Source organism: Asterias rubens, chromosome 2 (assembly GCF_902459465.1).
Source record: "Asterias rubens chromosome 2, eAstRub1.3, whole genome shotgun sequence".
Classification (NCBI taxonomy): Eukaryota; Metazoa; Echinodermata; class Asteroidea; order Forcipulatida; family Asteriidae; genus Asterias; species Asterias rubens.
This window is the reverse complement of record NC_047063.1, coordinates 16,268,713-16,287,232: the sequence shown is the minus strand read 5'-3', so window position 1 is coordinate 16,287,232 and position 18,520 is coordinate 16,268,713. Positions and strand designations below refer to the sequence as shown.

Here is an 18,520-nt window from a genome sequence, read left to right as displayed (position 1 = left end):
TAGCAAATAAATTTGTCAAGAGGTGTTTTTTGCATGCCTAACAGCTTTATGAAATAGGGCCTTGGTTGGAAACATGTTTTGGAAGTAGTGTATAATTATCAACACTAAAAGGTGCCTCAAATCTGTGTGGTTTTCCTTATACTTTGTGTTTTGTGGAGTCAAAAATTCTTTTTACTTTGTGAACTAAAATAGTCCGCCATTTTTAGGAGTCCATAATTTGCTTCAACAGAATGACAGACTATGTTACTTAAAGAGAGTATAAAAAGAAAACCAAACAATTTCCAGGTACATGTTTATCTGTGTGGATCATTTATTTATTTATTTTAAAACATATTTTCAACCATATCCATTTCACAGCAAGCACTTTCTAAAGCCCAAAACAGTAACACCCAACTCGAAAGCGACGTGTCCCCTTTAGGCATGGGGGATAATTCAACAATAAAAAGTGTACTCGGTACTTTTTATCAAACCTTGTTGAAAATTCATCACATCTCAAATTTCAACAATTTCAATCACATAGTCATCAAAACCTTCTTCAAGAGACACATTGCTTTTAGATTTGTGTGTAATTATCAACACCAAGGTGCCTCAAAACTGTGTGGTTTTCCTTTTACTTTGTGTTTTGTGGAGTCAAAAATTCCATAATACTTATACTGTGCACTAAAATAGTCTGCCATTTTGAGGAGTCATGAATTTGCTTCAACAAAAATGGCAGGTTGTGTTATAGTTCAAGAGGGTTACAAGAAAATACAAACGATTTCCAGGTATATTTTTGTGGAAAATTATTTTCTAATTTCAATCATATTGTCAGCAATTTCACGAAGGGCCAAAAAAGCAGCAAAATATGTCTTTTTCGAGAAAACCACGTTTTAAGTTTAGCTAGTTTTGAAACTACTAGTTGGTAGACTATTCAAAATTTAATCTCGGAATTTTTTACATGTCAGGGAAGAAGTGATCCTAAAAACTGTGAGGTTTTCCAAATACTTTGTGAACTATGATGGTCTGCCATTTTGGGGAGTCAAACTACTGCTTCAACAAAATGGCAGATCATGTTAGTTCAAGACGGCCAAGGAAAACTAAACAATTTCCAGGTGTATTTGTGTGGATCATTATTTTCTAAATTTAAAACATCTTTGGATGACAGTAATTTAAGAGCAGCATATAGGGTAAAGACATGGGCCTTCGGTGATACATGTAGATGTTCATCCATGACTGCACAGAGATTTCTGGCGTGGTTGAGTGGTTTCACATTACCAACCGTGATGGAAATGACTGGAAGTGGCTGTTGTGAAAATCTTGATGTAAAATGAAGAACCAATGCTTTGCAGCATTAAGCATCATCTTGTTTGCAGTGGCTCTTTGGTGAATGTCCTTGATGCATGCATTGAGTTTCATTAGTACAGTGTTGCAGTCTGGCATAAACATGTGTCCATGGTCGCCTCATGCTCACATTGTAATGGGGCCGCATTCCTGGAGTCACCCTCCTCATCACCTGTTCTCTTTCAATCTCTCCCAATGTGGAGAAGATGTTATCAAAGTACTGCAAGATAATAAAAAAATCAAAGAAAAACAAATAACTAGTAGAAATAATTATTGGTTACCTCACCTCTGTAGGTAATCGAGACTTTCCACCCCCTCAGCTTTATTATGGAAACATAATGAACTTACTTCTGTTTTGTGTTTAAAAAAAAAGGTATGAGTTCACTCTTAATCGCAAAACCTTGGCCAAGGCTAAGGGTGATAATCTAATAATAATAATTTACCATTCGGACAACCTCTCATTGAGCCAAATACAGTGATGGCTACCTGCTCCATCATTTGTAAATTAAGGACAAAAGGTCTGGAATCCGGAATTACACAATATCCCCCAGAAAGGGAGATTAAAGTACCCTCCATATTTTTTCATGAGGGATTCAAAGCATCGCACGGTATAGGTGCCTGCCTAGCCTGTGCATGCAGCACAATAGATTTCCCTGTTCAAATAATATGGCCAACTGACCATAAAAAAATGGATACTCTGAGTTGTTCCGGGCGTTTGTAAGTTGGCCAACATAAGCTAGTTTGAATAAGATTGTACTTTTTTTTGTATACACCATCAGACATGGTTAAAATAACGAGAATGTATGGACCAAATTGCACAGTTTTCGCATGGGGCACTTTCGTAATATTTGCAGGATCTACATGCAGATTTGACATGGTTGTTCTGATGCAATTAACTTTGATCAAAGGTTTTATATAAACACCATCAAAATACCTTCCCTATAGCATCTGCACTCAGGCCTGGAATAACATGCTTGCTACGGAGACCATCGGTCTCCATTGCCCCATGTATTGGCCTTGGTGCCTTCAAAAGTTTCCCACTGAAGTGCCCTTTGCAAAATGCAAATGACCTTGCCCTTCCAACATGAAATTCCAGGCCTGCTCATGAGTCGGTCTACACTGCTGCCCCTTTCAATGTTCGATTTATCTTTTACATAAGGATTTGTTGTGATAATAATTCTGAGCAGTTTTACCTGAGCATCCCTTGTCGCTAGGCAACATCTGAGCAGAACACAAACAACTAAAGAGGTTTTCCATCATCTCATTTTCTTATGTGCTTGTCTTGTCATTTCTCTTTTAGACCTGTAAAGAAAACAATTTTGGGTTGAAAAACAAAATTGACTAGAGTGGGACTCGAACTAACCACCTCCAGATTAACGTGTAGACATTTCTACCAACTGTGTTATATATGATCCCTGGCTACACGACAGTTTAAAACGATGTATGTACAAAATAGGGACACCGACATAGGTCTAGATAGCTCAGTTGGTATAGAGTGCTGTCACATTAAAGGAACACGTTGCCTTGGATCGGACGAGTGGGTCTATAAAAAGTGTTTGTAACCATTTGTTATAAAATGCATATTGTTGGAAAGATGTTTTAAAAGTAGAATACAATGATCCACACATATTTGCGTCGAAGTTGCATGGTTTTCCTTTTACTTTGTGAACTTACACGGTCGGCCATTTATGGGAGTCCAAAGTTTGACTCCCATAAATGGCCGATGGTGTTTGTCGACAAGGTATGAAGAAAACTACGAAATTTCGAGGCAACTTTGTGTGGATCATTGTATTCTACTTTTAAAACATCTTTCTGATCAATGCATTTTATAAAAAACGGTTACAACACTTTTCAAAAACCAGCTCGACCGATCCAAGGCAACGTGCTCCTTTAATCCATTTATTAAAAACATTTATGTTTAAAGTACATGGGTGTCAAATTGCCTGTGTTTCGATGCAAAACATTTCAAATGAATCATGCTTTTATATGATGACCTAAAACTGTATGCAATTAGCATTCCGCAAGATCGAAAAACATTGAGAGGGGACCAGTAGCTCTATCTTGATGCATCTTTTTACAGTACGCTCTGTATAGTCTTCACCATAAGATGGATCAATCACAGGATTAACTTAAAAAAGCAATATAGGATATTTCAAAGTTACACTTCAAGAGGTGTGTTTTGGCGACAGTAACCAATACAAATTTTGATTATTGGCCTGTGATTAACCGTTGGCTAATTCAACCAAAAAAATTATTGGTTACAACCGCCAAAATGCACCGCTGGGGTTATGATCGCACGAGGCATTCTGATAAAGAAAAACAGTGAAATCATTCAATTGGTGACAATGAAACACCCTGAATATATTCATGCATACCTACAGACATTATTGGTTGGCACACACCATAAAGTTGGCGCTAGGCAGTCGCAGAAACGTGGCCATAACATGCCACAACAAAATCATTAAAATGAAAACTGTTTTAATTCTGGACGCAAATCTCAAATACAGGAGTTCAGTAAAACTTTTTTGTTAGCGGTACTGGGCCCAATTTCATGGCTCTACTTACTGCAGGATTCTGTGCTAACGATCACGAATCTCTGCTTACGAGCAAGCGCCGAGTTTCTGCCCTAGCCTTGTAAGTGTAGAATGCCTAGTAACAGGGAGTACGCACGCGCAGAAGCCAAAATTCACCGCTAACCCGTGAAATACGCGTGTCGTAACCTCCGTTACCTTGATTCTGTCCTTACGGTAAGCAGAGCCATAAAATTGGGCCCTGTCGTAAGCTAATTTATTTAAAGATAGAATAACAACAAACTTGACTGCAACTTACCATGTGTGTATTGCAGGATGATGGCATATTTCACTAATTTCAGTAAAGCTTCTATGGCACTTTATGTACTCGTGTTTCTTCAGCAGCCATTTCAGGGGAGGCCTTGCAGGTGGGCTGCCTCCCCACACATCTTCCTGCACATCTCAGAGTGTCATCTTCTCAAGGATTCCTACCAGTAAAACAAAAAAAATATTGGGATTGAGCAAAGAAACAAATGCCCAGTCTGTTTACCTTGAGGTTTATTATTTGATAAGTAAAATAAATAAAGAATACAACACATGATAAAACAACTTATTGACCCAAACGACATGTCATAATAATATTTGTAGTAATAACTAGTTCTTATATAGAGCACATTTCACAATAACCCTCTCAAGGCGCTTTACATTATTGCATTGGTCAATTGGCCATAACATTCTTTTAATCTGTCTCAGCTCCCTTGGGGGTATACAACCTGGGCAACCCTATGCTCTAAGGGCTTTTCATACACAGTATCAACCTCTACCCTAGCTGGTACCCACTTATAGTGTCCCGACCGGAATTTGAATACACACTCCGATGACCTAACCACCAGAACTTAAATTTGATGATCAGGAAAATCTTTGTTGCGCCATTTTGAGAGTGTTGTACAATGAATTCCTCCATGATTGTGCAGTTAGTGAACATATTAGGTGACACTCAATCCATTAAAAACAGATTTTTAAATGCCTACCATAAAATTCATATGCAATTTTACTCCCATAATGGCAAATGCTGCAATCAGCAGCCTTAAATGACAATGATGCAGTGGGTCAAATACATATTTTCATTACTAAAATTAGTTGAAATTTTTGGCAATCTCAAATATTAGTAAAATGTTTTTCAAGTAACAGAGCCTTATCCCAAGCCCAAGCGGGTTGCTGGCAAAAAATTAATGTCCACATAAAACATTCTGACTTTCTAAAACAGGTATTAAACCTGCCTTGCTAACACAAAAAATAAACTTGAAAGGGGGTGGGGGGACATCAAACCTTTTTCAATTCTTCTTCCTCAAGCCGCAACCTCTCATCTGCCTCTCGCTTTTTTCTCTCCAACTCTTTTTTACTCATCTCTAAAACTTTTTTGGTCTCGTCATCGTCTGAGTCTGTGTTACTTTCCAGGAGAATGGTTTGCCTTGGTTGTTTACTGCCACAAAAAGTGAGGAGAAAAAAAATCAATTAACAAATTGTCACATGTTTTGTTCTCAATTTATATTTGGTTTACCGTAACACCATGTGTATAATCTACTTACTGGTTACATGATTACATTAAGTTGAGAACTTGTCTTGCTATATATTCTACTATCGCAATTGTTTGCATATTGTCAGGTAAGGGTTGAAAACAAATATATTAACCTCCATTATATACATATTTAACCTATTTATCATTTACAAAGCGGCAATAAATTCACCAACAGTGACACCACAGACCAAAAACAAAAATCGGATATAGTATAAAGGTATTAAAAGTGAATAAAACTTAATAAGCAGTGGTATCAATGTAATGTGACGTCTAACCTTACACTCTAACTAGGCCTAATTGGGGGATAATGATGTAAAAGCTCCTATTCTAATCTAATTGATGAGCTAATACACCCAAACTATAGTATCAATAATAATACGAGACATTTATATTGCAACATTTGCGCAACTCAAAACATAAAACAATAAACAAATATACACAAAGCGATTGTTACAATAGAAAGCAAACTACGTATACGAGTCTCAAAACAACATTAATAAAGAGGCACAAGACATACCAACCGTCGATTTCACAAAACTCTTCCTAACTTAAGACTAATCCTAGGACTTAGGACGAGTCCCAAACCTGCACTGTAGCATGCAGACCTTTACATTTATCCTAAGTTAGGACGAGTTTCGTACTAACTCGAGATAAGACGAGTCCTAACTCTTTGTGAAATCAACCCCAGGCATGTTAGTATACACATAATGAATGTTTATGAGTGCAATGGTGCGAATATGTTCATGAGTTGAAAGATGGAATGTTCTATTCAACGAGGCGGAGCCGAGTTGAATGGAACATTCCAGCTTTCAACGAATGAACATATTCGCACCATTGCACGAATGAAAAACATTCATTATTTGTTTTATATAACATCCAAGTAGATCTTTGTCATTTTGATTGAAAGATACAACTTTCAAAACAAACAATTTCAACTGTAGAAGCCGAATGCTAGTAATTTTACTATGCCTTCTTGCAGTAACACCTGCTGCGTTACCAAAGACACGCGCACGCAGTGATGTTTTTACTCAGCTTTTTCGTTCCATCCGAAAAGTACCATTGCACGCTGGCAGCGTGCAATGGTACTTTTCGGATGGAACGAAAAAGCACGGTGAGTGACTCAGCGTGCAATGGTACTTTTATTTGCTATCACGTGACGGACAATCCTCCAATCAAATGGCAAGGATCTGCTTGGGTGTTATATAATATTAACTATCCATGACAAAAATGAGGAAAAGAGAAAACCAGGCAAGAAAAACAGAGGAAAAGATAATATTCCTGTACTTTTGTACACAGAAAGTGAAATATAAAGGAGGAAAATCAAAACCCAAAAAGAGGAAGTCATCTGAAAGGACAAAACTTAAACATATAAGAAGTCTGCAATGGGTTTTGAATTATAAAAATCATCTGGAAGATAACAATGAATGAAAAATGCATACATGTTTCAATATGAGAGTGACAGATAAAAACAAACAAAACTTAGTCTGCAATGGGTTTTGAATTACAAAAAATCATCTGGAAGATAACAATGAATGAAAAAAGGCATACATGTTTCAATATGAGGGTGACAGATAAAAACACACAAAACTTAGAAGTCTGCAATGGGTTTTGAATTTTAACAAAATAACCTGGAAGAAAACAATGAATGAAAAAAGCATATTTCAATATGAGGGTGACAGATAAAAGCATCCATTTAAATAGTATTGAGGGAAAAATATGTTTATAAATTTACAAACCAAGGTAACGAGGGCGATTGCCCCTCTGGTCATTGCCTTTGAAATGCTCCAGTAATTTACAATTTCCACATAAGGTGCATCATCACCAAGGGAAAAATGCCTTGGTGCCGGTGCCCTTTCACAAACAAAGCATACAGGCCTGCTAACCCTGTGTTGGCGGGCTCTCCATTTTGTCAATATCTTAGTTCAGGGTGCCATGTATTATTGTTTCTACTATATTACCTTCCAGTATGCACTAATAATCCAATCAAACCAGAGTGTGATATCAGGCGATAACCCAATCACAGTTTTCATATTGCACTCTGAGTATTGTGAGTGTCAATGTATCACGCTTCGCATACGGTCAGTGCAAAAGTTACATTCTGAACTTTGCATGGCAACACCAAAAACAAAAACCCAACCTAACCTCATTGACTTGATTAGGCTGGTAGATAAATAGTTATTGAGTGACATGAAATCACATCGATGATGAGAAAATATTTAAGTACCTGTTGTCGTCATAGTTCAGCCTCTTCCTTGAGGGCGCAAAACTGAAGCGCGAGGGCTTAAACGACTCGCTCCTTGCAGACCAATTAGATTCCCTCGTCGACGGGGCTGTGAGGGACAACCTTTGAGTTCTCTCGGCATTGAGTTGTTGTGGCCTTGGAGATGACGTCCCGTTGACTAATGACTTTGGGAGAGAGGTTGGACTCTGGGTTTCCTTGGTGCAGTGGTAGTGGACGGACAAGTACCTGGGTATGAGGATGCGGCGACGGAGCTTGGAGTACTGGAAGGCGTCAGGCGTCAAATTTGTAGCGCTTAAGATGAATGATAATTACCCTGAAAGAACAAGATAAATTGCCCCACTATCAAGTCCAGAAAACTCATTTGGTTTGACAGGTCGGACAGAGGTGATGAATGATCAAATAATCAAACAAGGACAGGAGAATACATGTTGGGAAAATGTTTTCTGTAAGCTGATTGGTTTGCTCTGCGATTTATTGGAAAACAATCAGTCACCACTTATAATTTATAACGGTTGCAGAAATTAAGAATGACTCGAGACATAGTTCTTGCGATCTTCAGTGTCCGCTTGTAAGGTTGCGGTTTTTGGAAAGGCGAGAATGAAAGACATAACATGTCTGATTGAAAACCATTGGACCAATTTGCATTCGAAAGCTTTGTAAGTGACAATGATGAATTTAAACAGGTTTACGAAGACAAATTTATCAATTCTTTAGAAAAAAAAAGTGAAAATGAAAGACAGCACTACCTTTGATTGAGCACCATTGGACCAATTTGCCATCAAAAGCTTTGCAATTGATGATAAATTGAAAAAGGTTTTCTGAAGACAACTCTTATACCAATTTATCATTACTATTGACAACATGAAATTCTCAGCAAGGAGGAAAATGAAGGTAAAAAAAACAGGGTTTGCTGTTCTGTTACTTCGATTACCTAGGATTATACTAGGATAATTGCACAGTGGTAACAGTTTGTGAAAAAAAACAGTACACAGATGGACATCAGGGCATGAAAAAACATGCACAAACACCAATGAACAAAGGTATTTAAAAAGGCAAGACATATATATACATAAATCCTCAATCTAGGTACAAAATAGGGCTACTATAACCCAATATAAAAACAATATTTTGTAAATGACAAAAATAAATAATTCTTCAATATTATCAATCTTTAAAGACACTGGCACTCATATTGAGTTTTGTCCATTAAATGCTGATTTATAGGCAAAATTATAAAGAAATATACATTATAAGTCACATGTAAAAGTTCAGCTGAATGCACTGCCTAGTTGCTAAGAAAACAGCAACAAACAGCTTCCAATCAGCATCACAAAAAACACATCCCAACAAAAACTTCTATTACCTTGGTAGCTTAGTGAACTTATGCGTGACTATAGCCTGCTTGCAGTCACATTCTCCGCAGGCATACTCTATACCCTCCTCTCTGAAGAACTGCTCCAGCGCCGTCTGGATCGACCCGATCGGGTTAGAATGACTGAAACATGGACAAATTATAACAATCGTTAATAGGAGTCCCTAACCACCGGTTCTTTTCGGAACCAACACTAGTCACATAGAGATATTCACATGTTGTCACCGCAAACCTCTCTAAGTTAGGCCGTGTTCGAATTGGCGACTTCGGCTACAGCTACGGCCATTCTTCAACACTGACAGACGCGCTGATCTAGCCGTAGCTGTAGCCAAAGTCGCCAATTTAGACACGGCATTATACCTCAACCTGGATCGACCCGATAGGGTTAGAAATACTGAAATATGGAAAAGTTTAAAACAATTGATACAAATATTGAATTGTGACAATTAACATTTTAAAATTGAAAAAGTATGGCAATGAATTTACTTTTATAGAGAAGGAAACTTCTCCAAAAATCACATTATTTTTGTTTCTTTTTGGTTTTATTAAAAAATACCAAACAACAAGTCCGGTAACAATTATTAAGTTTACAAAAAGTGACATCAAGAGTTTATGATGTATATTAGAATAATTTAAAGATAAAACATTAGTCATTAACAATTAAAAATTATAGAAAAAGTGATAGATAAGATATATAAATGCATTCGCTAACACAGAATTATTGAGGTGCAGTCGAGTCTGAGTGAAGTCCAGTCTACCTTGTCATGTGGGGAAAAAAATTCTGACATTTGAGAACTTTGAGGAAGAGCCAAAAGTAATCCAAAAAGGAGAACATTCTCAATACATGTACAGATTACAATAGATATTGCCTTGGATCTCGTGCTTAAAAAGATATTCAAAATACACAATATATCGTTCAAAATTAGGGAATACATTATGACATTAACAAGATCTCCTGTACTGTTTTTAACACTCCAGTAACATAGCACACAATTATAAAAATACAATGCACAATACAGGACACAATAAAACAGTCACTTAAAGACTAAAGGAAACAAATGTCAGCACAACACCCGCACTAGAAGCAGCCCAACAAATCACATCGTCTCAGGAATAAAATAAAGGTTTATATACAAGATACGAGAGTATCTTATATACAAGAGTTCTAGAATAATATCATAGCATAAAATCAGAACCCTCCCAACTGAATGTTATGTGGCCACAAAACGGGGAGGAATACAAAACGGAAAAAATATTTTAGAACTTTGTTGAGCCAGAGCCGAAAGTAAAAAAAAAAAAAGAGTATTCTCAAGAGAGAAAAAATAATTGCCAAACCTCCTTCTGGGCATGTGCAGCGAGAGATCGTAGAGTGCATGACTTCAAATTCAAAGTTCTTGACAATCGGGCAGTCGTGCGGATAGCGAAACCTCAGTTTAATTTTATCATCATCCGTCCCTGGGGTCTCGTCCAAGGGGGAGTTTAGCGCCCTCTTGTTGGCCCTTTCGGTGTCGTCTTTGAGTTGATCCAGGCACTGACAGAGAAACTCTTGCGCATCCTAGAAATGCAGAGGTTTAAAGACAATGGACACTATTGGTAATTGTCAAAGACCAGTCTTCTCACTTGGTGTATCTCAACATATGGATAAAATAACAAACCTGCGAAAATTGGAGCTTGATTGGTCGTCGGAGTTGCGAGATAACTATGAAAGAACAAAACACCCCTGCCATACGTAGTTGTGTGCTTTCAGATGCTTGATTTCAAGACCTCAAATTCTAAACTTGAGGTCTCGAAATCAAATTCGTGGAAAATTACTTCTTTCCTCGAAAACTACGTCACTTCAAAGGGAGCCGTTCCTCACAATGTTTTATACTATCAACCTCTCCCCATTACTCTTTAGCAAGTGAGGTTATATGCTGATAATTATTTGGAGTAATTACCAATAGTGTCCACTGCCTTTAAGAGTTAGTTGGATTACTTTGTTGTAGTGCATTTCCTTTTGACAATATTCTATTGTCACGCAGAAGTTTTGAGGCAGTTAAGTATGGCACCACTGCTCATTTAACAACAATATGGCAAGATGCATTTCGCAAATACCACTGCGCATACGCAGACTGTTGAATGAGGTGCATTGTGGGATAGATATGGATAAAATTTGATCACCAGCTAGACCACTATGCACCTAATTCCAAGCTTTACGCACGCACCCCAGTATTTGCGAAAAGGTGTTTTACTCTGATATTCGTATCGACACTCCGGCAACCAAATGTACTCTGAGATATTAACAACACTCTAGCAAGAAACAATGTAATACTCAGCAATATTAATGGCTCTTTAATATTAGCCTTTCATAAGCAACCTTTACAAAAAAACAATACAAGTGGGAGTGGAATTCATATACCTTATTAATAAAAAATGGACAAGGTTGGACTATATCTGCTCTTCAATAACCTTGCCGGCTAATCTGGATTATACAAAGTAGGTGGAACCTGATAGAGCTTGATTGATTGATTGACTGATTGATTGATTGATTGAATGATTGGCTGATTGATTGATTGATTGATTGATTGTACAATAACCCAGGTCAGCTTGATTTTCTCTGAAGCAGCACCATTAACATAATGCAGATTTGATAACTTACGTGTTGCATAAATCCAGAGAATCGAGCTGCCGTTGTGGAGATAGCTTGCTTCACTTTACGTAGATACACCCCAATGCTCTCCGCTGAGTAATTGCTCTGCTTGGCGCATAGCAATTGAGCTAAGGCCCTGTAACAGTAATCGATATATCAATACTTATGAGCAAGATCACAACACCTAAAACAAAAGAATTTTGACAGGGAGATTCATGACAGTCACAAAACTTTTCACCAAACTGTCCGTGTTAACTGCTTTGCAGAGCAAACAGGGGTTGCCCTCAACTTTTTTTTCAACTGGCCAGCAGGACCAGTTGGCTTGATTTTTCACTGGTCCGCCAGGTTTTTGACTGGTCCATCAATTTTTTTATGTTATTTTTTTTTTAACTAATAGTATACTGTTGTATACCAACTGCTCGATTTCCGATCGTAGCTATTTCAAAATTCAACATGAATTGCAACGTAAACTTAACTGCACTGGAAGCCATACTTTATTTATGTGTACCAAGTTATTGTGTTCGTAAGAGGGCTCATTAATGTTAGAGTATTTTATCCTTAAAAATGTAATAACAATGTTATTAAAATTAATTTAAAAACAGGTCAAATTATTTGTCAGAGCAAAATTTAAAATGTCTTTATTTAAGTAGTTTTTTTTAGTCCACAGTTTATTGTAAGCACTCGACATAAAAGTATTCCCAAGTAAGAAGAACTTTTTTATGAAGAAAAAAAAATAGTGTTTTTACTATAAAACACTTTAAAACCGACTGTTAAAATATCATAAACTTTTTATGTACTGCCTTCAAATCTACTGTGGGGGAGGGTTACGTGCGATCGCTCGAGTTATTTTATCATGTATAAACATTGCCTATTATTGTAGTTTTAATAAGTATTCATAAACATAATACATCGTACCGAAGTTCCCAAAATCTTCCCACTTTCGTCCAGAAAAACCCCCAACAAAAAGTAAACATCAAAAAAGTTGCAACATCCATGATGAAGCATACTAGTTAGACAGTATTTTTTTTCAATTATGTGTATGGAATGGTCGGTGCCGGCGTCTGTTTTGTGAACAAAATGTTCATTTAAAAAACATTTTTAAAAGCAGCAAAAACAGCTGCGCCTTTGGATTTTGCGCTGTGTATATGCGTGATTGTCGGAAGTCTGCCAGCGTTCAGCGGTACTTCGAGTAATTTTTATTACGTTTTACCCAAACCTTGACTCCTTGTGAAAAAATGTGACAGCCAGACCGGTGGTGAACTACTTTTAACTGTCTTTAATACCAGTAAGCTTTACCCGTGGTTCTACATGTGTACAAATAAGAGAACAATAAAGATACAATAAGTCTACGATATGATTTACAGACAGAGATTATTATAAGAACAGAAATGACATCAATTTCCATAATCAACTCTATAATAGGCTCAGGGTCAACTCTTTACACCCAAATAATCCACTAATCATAAAAGGCTAAATCACTGGAGCAGCAACTTTACTGGCATGTAAACTAAGAGAGCAACTGGATTATTTATAGGCTCGATATAGAACAAATACAGCACTGGCAACCTTTATAATAGCCAACAACTTCTGTAAAGTACCTGGGAAACGTCTGTAACTACGGTAAAAACACTTCCATATCGTAACTGGTAAATAACATATACATGTAATTAACTTTCCCCGAGCAGGCCATGAGACCTATAAACAAGCCCAAAACTTCTCCCAATATCCCATCTTTAGAGATAACAAAATAAGAAAGGTTCTACTCACTTTATACTGCACGCACGGGGCTGGAATTAACTGGTTGATGGATGAATATTAATCTGATTTTAGGTGATTTTTGTGAAATTATTGGAGAACTTTGGTGAATGACATGGCGATTTATGAAGTGATTGGAATCATGTGGAATTAGGCAGTCAACAGAGGGCGCTATTTACATTTCCGCTAGAGACTTTTTTACACCTTGAGTGAATGTTTTTACGTTTTATTCGAGCCTGAAAATAGTAAAAAAAATAGTCATAGTTCTGTAGTACCGCTGCCGACATTTTTGACTGGTCAGCCGGACCAGTTGGCAAGGTGTTTCAGCTGGTCCGCCGCGATTTCTACTGGCATTTGGCCAACGGACCTGCGTTAAGGTCGAACAAATGGCAAATGCAGCATTATTATTTGATTTGTTGTCTTGTATGTCCCATATTAAGCAGAACAATACCATCTAGTGGGAGGGGGAGGGGGACACGGCGGAAATGTGCTAACTAATAAACATCAGGGTGTCCAAATGGAACCAATAAGACCTGGGCAACATTTCATAAAGCCTGTTAGCACAAAAATATGCTTAGCACAGACCAATCTTGCTCAGCAGAAATTGGGTACCAGCCAAAATTCAATCAAGTTAGGATTGTTGCAACTGACGCCCCACTCAATTTTTGCTCATCAAAGAAACTTGCTAAGCAGTATTTTCTGCTTAACAGCTTTATGAAATTGCGACTACTTTTAACATTGATTTAGAAGTATCATGGCTGAGCAGTGTAGTGCACCGAACTCAAGCTCTGGTGTTCATTGTCAGAGAGTGGGTCAGAGCCTAGCCTCGGATGTGACGATAAGCCATAGACCTTATTGCAGATAGCAATTTTGAACAACTGCGCATGTGCGCGCAAAGGACTGTGGGAAAAATTTGGCACCTCGCTCAAAAAAGTAAACAACGTTCAACGTTCGTACACGATCGATCGGTTTGCAAAATGGATGTGGCAGGAGTGACCGAGAAAGAGCTGGTTGATAGAATAAATAGTTCTGGCATAGACAAACTAAGGTAATCTTTAGCTAAAGTGAATGTGACAAGACACAGTAGTTAAAGACAAACTCCAAAGGCGACATTTTTTCGCGATAAAATTACTGTCAGAAGACTGACATTGACAAGGTCAATGGCGAGAAGTTGCAACACGGATCAGTGACCCTCCCGCAACCATCAGTCACCCTCGAAGGATCGGAAATAACAACCAAAACTTCCCACCAGTGACTCCGATTTGTGCTGATAAATACTTCGACAAAAGCATGGACGACCTCCATGACAAAAGTAAGACATTTTTTTCTGTTACAAAACAGAGAAACATTGCCAAGGTCATGATGATCGAGGACTGTCATGACTGTTTTACAAAAAATAAAAACATTTCTTATTCCTGGTCTAGATAGAGTCTAGATATAGCTCTATGGATAAAGCCCATCAATGGTTACATTGTCTTGATTCGATTGTATCTGTAATACTGATCAGCAATGACGTGGACGTAAATAGAATAGCTTTCAATCATGGTAGTTGTACATTTTTAAAACTTTATGTGGCAGATGATACTTTTTCCTTATTTCTCACACCATCAACTTTTTAGGTCTACCACTGATATGGTTCAAAATTAAAGTGACCAAAAGTGACTAAGTAATTGTGGTTTATGTTTATATTTATTAATATAAATCTATTTCTACCTCCATGGTTATACCGTAGATCATGACATGACAAGTACGACAAGGTTCTGGTGTAGGTCCTAGCATACTTCTAGTTTCTAGAACTTAGTTAGAAGTAGTCCTAGCATAAACATGTTTTTATCAAGGGTTCAGTTTATACAAGTTTGATGTACACGTATTGTACGAACATGATTCTGTGCATAATATAATTACATACTTTGTGCTTTGTTTTGTGCATGTATTACAAAAATGATACTTTTAGTACACTGTACCATAAAGCATCAAGTTGTAAGCTTTATTGTTAGACCCTACTGGTACTGTAATAATGGTATGTTTGTTATGCCTATAATTTTATCATATGATATGAGACTATGAGTTTTTGTAGGTTTGTAATTCGAAAAGCAAGGACTAGGTCACATGAGCGAAACCCTTCTTAAGGTAGGAATTTGAAAAAAGAATATAATTTCTTTTTAATTTTTGTTTTCAAATAAGTTTGATTTATTCAACAACAAAAATAGATTCTGCATTGGGCATCCTCAAAAAATAAATCCTTTTGGTTTTACTTGGAAATTGTTACCATTTAACTTTATTATTTTGGGGGCAACTATCCCAATTAATACATTTTTGATTCTAACGATTCTAAACTAGTTATACTGATAGGTCTCATTTTGTAGTTTAAGTGGGTGAAAAGTCATTTCAAACCTTGCCATCAAAGAAGAAGTATTGTGAGCACTTAAATGTGATTCTCTGCAAACTCTGCATCTTAAAAATTTGGATTTAAATTAACAAGTAAGTTGACTGGCACTGTGGTCAGGTGGTTCAGGGCCCACTAATAATGGGTTCAGTACTGCCAGAGGCAAATTGTAATGTATTAAGCTGTCTCATGACTTCACAAAGCCAACATTAAAACAATTGATATTTATTAAGCTGCAGCCACCTTTGGCAAACACGGCATGCATGTCAGAGTCCTTGTTCACAAAAAGACTCTAGAAGAGGGATCAGACTATCTTCTACACCCACAGGTTGGAATGGAATCTAAAGATGACAGTGCCATGATAAAACTGCAGCTTTGTATAAAACCTGTGACAAATTCTTGTTTGTGAATGCTATATCATGCATGTTGTGAGTTTAACTCCCGGGGTTGGTGTGAAAACAATTGTTCACAATCTAACCAGCATCTGTAATTATTTGACCCATTTTATGGTGAGAGTTTAAAGGTTTCATTGATAACTGTGGGTACACATAATTTAACTCTTGCTGAAAATAAATCCAAACCTGTCACACTTATATTTGTTTACAAACACTTTTTTATTTTATAATTTCCATCCTTTAATTTTTTTCTTCAAATATTTAAATTGGTAATATTAACTTTATAACACACTTGGTATTTTCATGGCCCCTTAAAAACACTTACATTGCAGTTTACTTCACTCAATTATTATCTACCCTTGTTTGCCTCAGGTATTGTTCATGTTGACTGTACTGAGGCGGTTAACTACAACCCTCTAGATCTTTGCAATTGCAACCCTTGGTATTATTTAAATCTTTGCATTATGAAGTATTATTGTATGATTTAAGTAACCAGAATAAATGAAGCTTTAAACTCTTCAAGACAGTGGAAATGGACGTTTGGACAGTGTTATTGTTTGTATTGTATTGTATTATTCTACTTTCTCTGAGAATTGTAGCCTACAACCGCAGGACGCCACGCACAGGCATATTAAGAAGCATTTGCGATACCTTCGCTTGCGTCACAGTTCACTCTGCAATTAACATTTATCTTTTCATCGCCAATTTACGTGTCATCAGTCAAAAATGGCCTCAAGAGCATGAAGACACACATACACACACACAGCCTTTAGTCAATTCAGAAGATGGTCAATGAGCTCTCCTGCAGCAAAAGAAGTAGGATGTGGTTGGTCGAGTCCACAAAACAACAGTACAGATCACATCTTTGGAGTGAACACAGAACTGGGAGAATAACTGCTTCCAATATGAGTCCTGTCACGAAGCATGTTGATGCACAAGTAATTATCTGAAAGATAAAGCAGACAAAAACTAAGGGAATAAATGAGTGGTTACAAGTTCTTAAAAAGGAGTTTAAAACAGGCAGGGTCGTGGTCGTTCAGCCCTTGTTTCCTCTTTTACGTATCTTATTTGATGACCTGACATGTGTTGCATTTTAATGACTGAGACAGTTTTCGGATGCATTGTGTGGTGTGTGCGTAGTTAGTCTTGGTGCAAGACGTTTCTTGTTTTGCTTTCACACCCAGCGCGGCCAACTCACAAACATCACCCGTATCGGTGAAACATCTAGCACCAAGACCAGCACATATTATGCATCTAAACATATCCAAAACAACCGGTTATAAACAGCTCCAGCTGGTCTTTATCACTCGTTAACTTTAAACACCCTGACCCCACGTGAAGCGCTCTCCACCACAACAGGAATGCAGATAGCGAAACTGATTGAGGCATTTATGAATGATCTTTTGCCTTGTAAATCATAACCAAACACTCTGCCCTGAAAGTCAGTCATGACTAATATGACTATGAGCTAATTAATGAGCAGTATCATTATCAGAATATTGATATTATATTCTGAATATAATATCAATATCTGTCATCTCTAAAAAATGTTGAGGAATATATAATTGAATAGGCCTATGTATGTTTCTTTTTTAGTTTCTACCACAAATCACACATAAATCTAGCCTATACAATACTCAAATTGTAGCCTACAGCTTGTTGGGTTTGACATGCTTGATGATTTAATCATGACCCGGTCATGATTAAATCATAAACAAGCTTTATTGATATTTTATTAAACTATTTTGTGTTCAATCAAAGTCAAAAGAACATGCATGGACCTACCTACGTATGTACATACATGTACAGTCCCTCGTTCTTCCGTTGAGTCGCAAAGCACACACTGGTCCGATGGCATTATTGTCGTAGTTTTTTATATTAATATTACACATCTGACTTGGCTAAATAAAGCATGGAGGTACACCCATTCGTGGGTGAAACTGTCTTCCGCCACAGAAGCATGACCGTCCACCACAAACAATGTCAATGTTTACAAACTTATTGTTTACAAAAAAACTTTGTAGAACACGTTACGTGACGACCGTATAACTGGAGGTGCAAAATATTTCCCGCAATCCTTTGCGGGACGTCGGATTTTTGCTATCTGCAATAAGGTCTCATGCGCCCGCTAGCGTTCGTTCATTACAAGCGTGTACAGTTTTTGCCGTGCATAATCGGAACGTTGGTTGTGTGTGACCACGCAACACCAATGGTCTAGGAACCTAGAGTACTGCATGCAATACATACGGAGCAAGAAAGTGTGACATCCGGAGGGACGGGTGACCATTTGTAGATGGGTGACCATTTGGCAACTGGGCCCAAAGTAGTATTA

General features: G+C 37.4%; 1 long non-coding RNA gene across 6 annotated transcripts; it reads right to left on the bottom strand.

Moving 5' to 3' along the window:
• Positions 1 to 1,061: 1,061 nt before the first annotated feature.
• Positions 1,062 to 16,983, bottom strand: LOC117306755. Of its 6 annotated transcripts, XR_004520986.1 has the most exons (10): positions 13,420 to 13,554; positions 12,869 to 12,956; positions 11,662 to 11,788; positions 10,359 to 10,578; positions 9,015 to 9,146; positions 7,634 to 7,964; positions 5,160 to 5,313; positions 4,150 to 4,318; positions 2,514 to 2,622; positions 1,062 to 1,540 (listed from the first exon to the last, which is right to left on the bottom strand). It is a non-coding gene; the product is annotated as an uncharacterized LOC117306755 (long non-coding RNA). The 6 variants fall into 6 exon arrangements; XR_004520985.1 differs by lacking the exon at positions 12,869 to 12,956; XR_004520987.1 differs by lacking the exons at positions 10,359 to 10,578; positions 12,869 to 12,956 and having other exon boundaries at positions 13,420 to 13,553.
• Between the last annotated feature and the right edge of the window lie 1,537 nt (positions 16,984 to 18,520).